This window comes from Chaetura pelagica, unplaced genomic scaffold (genome assembly GCF_000747805.2).
Source record: "Chaetura pelagica isolate M959 unplaced genomic scaffold, ChaPel_1.0 scaffold383, whole genome shotgun sequence".
Taxonomy (NCBI): domain Eukaryota; kingdom Metazoa; phylum Chordata; class Aves; order Apodiformes; family Apodidae; genus Chaetura; species Chaetura pelagica.
This window is the reverse complement of record NW_009952804.1, coordinates 1,642,580-1,648,902: the sequence shown is the minus strand read 5'-3', so window position 1 is coordinate 1,648,902 and position 6,323 is coordinate 1,642,580.

The window sequence follows — 6,323 nt, the reverse complement described above, 5'->3', positions numbered from 1 at the left end:
AGCAGAGTTTCTTTTCCTTTGGGCATGGAGTCAAAAAGAACAGCACAATCAGTCTGATATGCAACATCTGTAAAAAGGAGTCAATAAAAGAGCTGGCAATGCAAGAAGTGGATGTAATGCAGGCAATAAGTTGTCAATATTGAGCACTACCTTATTGCTCCCCTGTGCCAATTACCTAACTCAAGATCCATGAAGGTTTTAAGAATCTCAAGTCTTCTTCAACCCAAGGAAAGTTAGAACCTCAAGCCTCCTGTACCTGCCTTCCTTGGTGAAAACATATCTCATGTGGTTGTGCCCAAAATGGGAGATGAAGAGGGTTGAATCCCATTCCCCATTTTAGACGCCAATATTGAGAGTCAGGGGTGATTTTAGACATCACTGTGATCGCCACCAACTTCAGTAAAACACAAGTCAATGCCTGGAAGCCCACATCAATTCAGCTAAAATGATGCACGATTCCTGAAACAATCAGCTGCTCACAGAGCTTTGTTAGGAAGATGGTACATCTTCTGCCATTTGTAGCCCAAATCAAGGCTTTATTCCTAAAATATATTTGAGAGCTCTCAGAAAGATCAAGTACGTGTAAGGCAGATGTTGGGGAGGGAAGGTTTTCTAGTCCCTGTTTCATGGGATGCAGAACCTGATTACCAAAATTATTCCTTCTGATCCAAATAAAGGAGCATCTCTGAACAAGAAGCTGCAGAAGGAAACATTCAGAGGAGAAGTTTCTTTCTTTAATTGGAGCAACATGGCATCAAAATTCATTTCTTCAGGTAAATTACAACATGACTTAAAGTCCATGAACGAACTGTTCTCTTGCAAGCTAGAGACAATAAGCTCACCAAATGCCAATCCTCCAGGCAGGAGCGTGCACTTAAGTCTCACTGAATTACTTTTAATTTGAAAAACATGCAGGCTAAAGGCTTTTTTTATTTTTTAAAGACCTCAGTAGCACCTACTAAAATAACTGGCTTTAGGATGTTACAAGGAAGCAACCACAGGCTCCTTGAGCAAGCAGGAGGAACAAGTCCTGTGAAGCCCTCACCAATTACTACACCACGGAGGAAGTGGATTAATGGGGAGCTTTTATAAACAATAAACATATTGTGTGCTTAATATTTTGCCTGGTTTCTTGGTGCCACTTATTTCCTGACAATGGCCTGGCTGTCTGCACACACACAAGTGCTCATTAGCAGCATTGAAGGATGGCTTATAGAAGGTCAAATAATGGGCCATGACAATGCAATTATGTTCCCTGCTATAAAGGTCACTTTTACTCATCATACTAATTATCTTGACAGGAGTACATTTACTTCCACTGATTTCAATGCAGAAACTTCTTCAGGACCTTGGCCTTTCTGATTTCAATGTTGCATTTGCCCTTATTGCTCTTTGTAATGCACGATCCTTGGTGTAAAACAAACAAAACCAGTCTCCTAGGAAAAAAAAACCAAGCACAACCAGGAAGTTTTGTAATTAAAAGTTACATAGAAAGAGAGCTTGTAGTTTTAAGGGCAGGTTTTCACACATGTAGCTTTCAAGGTCATGTGAGGAATCCTTATGGTCCAAAAGGCAGGATGTTCAAAAGAGCAGATTCACTTGTGCCTTTATAATGTGGACCCATGAACTGTCTGGGTCTAGAGGATGTTGCCAGGAAGATTTTCAGAACCACCACAGGACATGCTTGAAGAATCCAAGAAACTCCACATATTTAGAGTCCCACATTCTTGAAAAAATTGATTGAACTAAACATGGTCACACAGGCAGACAAGGTGGCCACCAAGCAGTGTATCCTGGCACAGAGATGTGACTCAGCAGTACATTTCACAAAGGCTTTCTGCCTTCCCCTCTTCTTCTCAGCTCCCAGACAGCCCAGCCATTCCTGCCACCAGGATACCTGGTGATAAAGATCCATCAGGATCTTTAATAGTTGATTTGTGAATAGGCTGATCTGTTGACAGAAAAAGGCTCATGCTCTCTGTCAGGCCCTCCAATAACACTGACCCATCACTCAGACATGAACCAATTTCAGAGGTACAGAAAGTACCTTCCTGCATCCCTTTTGGTTCCGAGAAGCAAAGACTGGGCAGCCAAACTCCAGGAAACTCCTCCCAAAACAGCCTCGGAGCCTTTTCCCAGCTAAAAGAAGTAGGATTTGGGTGTTCACAAGGCTCTTTGCCCTCCACACCCCTTACCCTGACTCCTAAACAGAGACTGGGGCTTGGAGCAACCTGGGCAGGTGGGAGGTGTCCCTGCCCATGCAGGGGGTTGGAACTGGATGATCTTTAGGGACCCTTCTAACCCAAACCATTCTATGATTCTATGATATTACTTAGAACAAGGAAAAACTTGGGGTGGTCAATGTCTATTAGGACAAAAAGATGTATTTTATAATTAATTTCCTGATATGGTGGTATGGAAACAAACTGCTAATTGCAGTTAACCTTTCAGACTGAAGGAGAAACTAGGCTAGGAGGAAGGCTTTTGCTAATGGCCATGAATAAAACATAAATAATTACTGAAAGTAGATAACTCATGTTACCTGCTCTAATTATGGAAAAATGTATAGGTAGAAACAAATTCTAGGCAAGTCATTTAGAAAGATGATGGGTGGTGAAAAAGTTACAACAAAGTTTTTAAAACAAGCTGGTAATAATGTCTGTAACTCTTGTAGGAGTGGAAATACATGTATATGACTTTGACTTGGGGAATAAAATAAATACAATTTCACAAACTAGATGGCTCAGCTTGAGACCAGGTAGGTAGCAATTGTTCAGGTTCTAGAACTGTTTGGTCTTCAAAACTGCTCACACAATCAGCAATTGCTTGTGACCATCACAGAGTGAGTTTCATTCCTTCCAAAATACTCCTCACAAAGAGACACCAACGTTCACAGAAGTTAGAAGATTCTTAGCTCTGTGTGGTTGTCTCGCTGCCCTTTCTCAGCAGCAGGATAAGCACAAAAAAATTTAAAGGTTCCAAGTCCTTGATTCCCCCTGGCAGGCAGGGCTGTGTTTGTGACTCCACAGTGGTACGTGGCCCAGTTTCAAGGCCTGAGCAGTGAAAAGGGTCAGGCCAGAAGAGAGAACCAGGCAGCTGCAGACATCTTTTCCCAGCCACAGTCTTTTTATTTTTAACTCCTTGGGGGAGTGAATCTGCTCTGCTTGTGGGTGATGCAATAAGGAAATGGGAAGAGTGAAGAAAGAAGGAGAAAAGCTCCCTCTCCCAGCATTATTTTCCAATATTGTGTACAAATATGTCCCTGGAATCCTGGAGACATGGCAGGCTGACTTCCCAGACTCCTGAGCCCTTGCAATTCCCACTAAGTTCAGGCTGTGCTCCAAGTCTGCAGAAAACAGAGGCTGAAGATTTTCATTCTGCTTTTCTGCTTCATTCTGCTTTTCCAGGGCTCACATCCCCCAGGGGCTCCAGCCCCAGCTGCACTGCCAGGGGTGGATGAGCTGCTCCCACAGCCCATGAGAGTGACTCAGTCCTGCCTTTGTAGGAGAACAGCAGGTTTGTTCCATGATTTCATTTGCTGGGTCACTGCAGACGAGTCGCTCCACGTCATCTGGCAATTATGATCTTCTTATTATTTTGCAAAGCGCTTCGAGGCCACACACGAGATGAAAAACATTATTAATGAGCCAGGAACCACCTCGTGCTGGCAAGAAACCTTTTCTCTCTGAATTGGAAGTTGACTTGCCCTTATTAAAACTCAAGTGATTCCCTTGAACGGGACAGACAGGGCTGATGGGCCGTCAGAGGATGAAGCAAAGGAGACCAGTCCCTGCACACAGAGAGCAGGGGCACAAAGCACCCCCCTCTTCCCAAAGCACCCTCCCCCCTGCCAGGAAATCCAGGATCGATCACACAGAGCAGCCCTCAGGTCAACACTTACACACTCCTAGAGAGGTCAATGATTTGTTTACAGCCTTCCTGGCACCACACCATGAGATGAAGGGGAAAAATAGTTAGATGTATGGCTTGTATAAATCACCTTAACTAAATTACTGGCTTGCTTTGTTCCATACATCACGAAGCACACTCTACTGAAAGGAGAACCCACTCTCATTTACCAAGAAAAAAAATGAAGGAAACTAACTCCTTCTCATATCAGAGTAATATGGTCATGATCCCATAAATGTGTCATATTCCAGATTGTTTTTAAAGTAATCTTTATAGGAAGTTCAGAGCCTGATTTATGGCCAGTGAGGAAATGCTCTGCAGAGATGACCAGGAGTGCCAAAGGGAGGAGGCAGCAACGTTCCTTCTCCTGATGCTTCACCCCTGGCTTCGTGCAGCAACAACCCAAGTGGGTCAGAAGGAGACAAGCAGGTTATTCCAGAGAAATGAGACAATTAGAAAGAGCCTGTCATGCACATTTTGAGTAATGCACAGTTAAAGCATCAGTGGCCAGCTGGGCATTAAAATGGCCACGTTAAAAACCAAATCACAGTGAAACTCAAGCAAACCAAAATGGAGCAACAGGCCAGTGTGGCTGCAGACAGCACAGGGGGAATTTCTGAGGACTGATTTTAGGAAATCCATGACAAGTTTGTAATCAAAACCTATGAAAACCTTGGTGCTGCAGCTGCGCTCTTGGTTGCTGTGTGAGGAGCAGAGTCCTGCAACTCTCCATCCTCCCCTGAGGTCTGGAGGTGGGAGAGGGTGGCATTGCCCAGCTGCTCAAAACCTTTTGGAGAAGCCAACTGGGCACTGTGAAATCTATCTAGCAGGAACAGAGGACTTCAGAACAAAAGCAGCACGTCAGGGGAAAACATCCAGTGTTGGATTTCAAATGAGCTCTACAAATCAAATCAATTATTATTACCTGGATGAACACAGTTAATCATTCCACAGAAAAGCCTCCCCCCACACAGGTATTTTTAGGTGAGAGGGAAGAAAATAGATCTGATTTCTCATTACCTATTTCTATTTCTGAGGCTCCAGCAATTTGCATTTAATACCAACTATTAAAGGGACTCAAATACAGAAGGCTGTTTAGTCATCAGTTTAACTCTGGATTCCTTCTTTCCTTTTTTTTAATATCAAATTGGTGTTTTAATCAGTAACAAATGTAGGACACTTACCTATTGAAATTAGTAAACCTTACTGCTAATTTCATCCAAGCAGTGTGGCCCTCAAGTATTAATTAAATCTTAAATTGCTTTTTGGGGCAGAATCACTGGTCTAGTTTTTATGGTCACAGGAGCATTCCTGGAAACAGCCTCTGTGACATGCCCAAAGACATTCAGTGAATCAGTGAGAGATCTGAAAGAAATAATACAGACCTAAAGAGTCAAAACCTCCATTTCCCCCTGCAAACACTCTCCTGCACTCCAGACTTTACAGAGCAGCAGCCAGAGGGAGAAAAGTTAGGACCAGACAAAAGCTCAGAGTTCACATCGAGGGCTAATATCTTGTTTGTCCAATTATTTGAACCCAGGGAAAATTATCTGGGGACACATTATGAAAAGGATGAGAATAATGGCAGATAATGAGGCTGTTTTTCATTATGCCAAGATCTCACTTTAACATTCAGCCCTAAAATGACAGAAAAATAGGCCCCAGGCATTTATTTTCTGCAGGCTGATACCTCTACAGCTAATGTAAGGACCTGCCTCTTGGTACCATTCCCACTTTCGAGGTGAAATGAGGAGCAAACCAAGGACACATTGGGAAACTGATTACAAAGGATGGTATGTGTGTTCATTGGCTTCCAAGGCCAACACCACCACAAGTTCATAAAAAAATTCCATGGTCCTGAACTATGGGATGCAGAAAGATGTCTCAAAGCTGTGCTGGCTTCCGACTCCCCCTTTTCAAACAAATGTTAGAACAGTAGCTGAGGATCAGGCCAAAAATAATGCCAGCAAAGACACCAGCCTCCCAACAAAAAGCCAGAAAAGATGGTTTAGAGCAGATGTCTGGCATATATTTTTCAGCTTTGCCTGAATAAACATAATTTCCTAACACTGAAGGACAGACCTGCCTTCTATAGCAAAACCGTATTTTCTCCATAGACAACAGACTTGTATTTACATGCTAATTAGGAAACAAAACCCAAAACAAAGCCATTTTTGTTTTCTATCACACATGCCACCAGCAACACTCTTGGTGATGTTCCTTTATCACCCCCTGTCCTCCTACAGAGAGAGGAAGCAGCTTGACACATCTGAGAGTTCAGAATCATCCAACCTGGAGTCTCTTCCAGAACACACTGGCAGAAAAAAGGACAGGTGACAAAACCAAGAATCACCTCAGCTTCACTCACCTTCAGGCCTACAGCAACCTCACCACCACAATATTATTTAATCTGA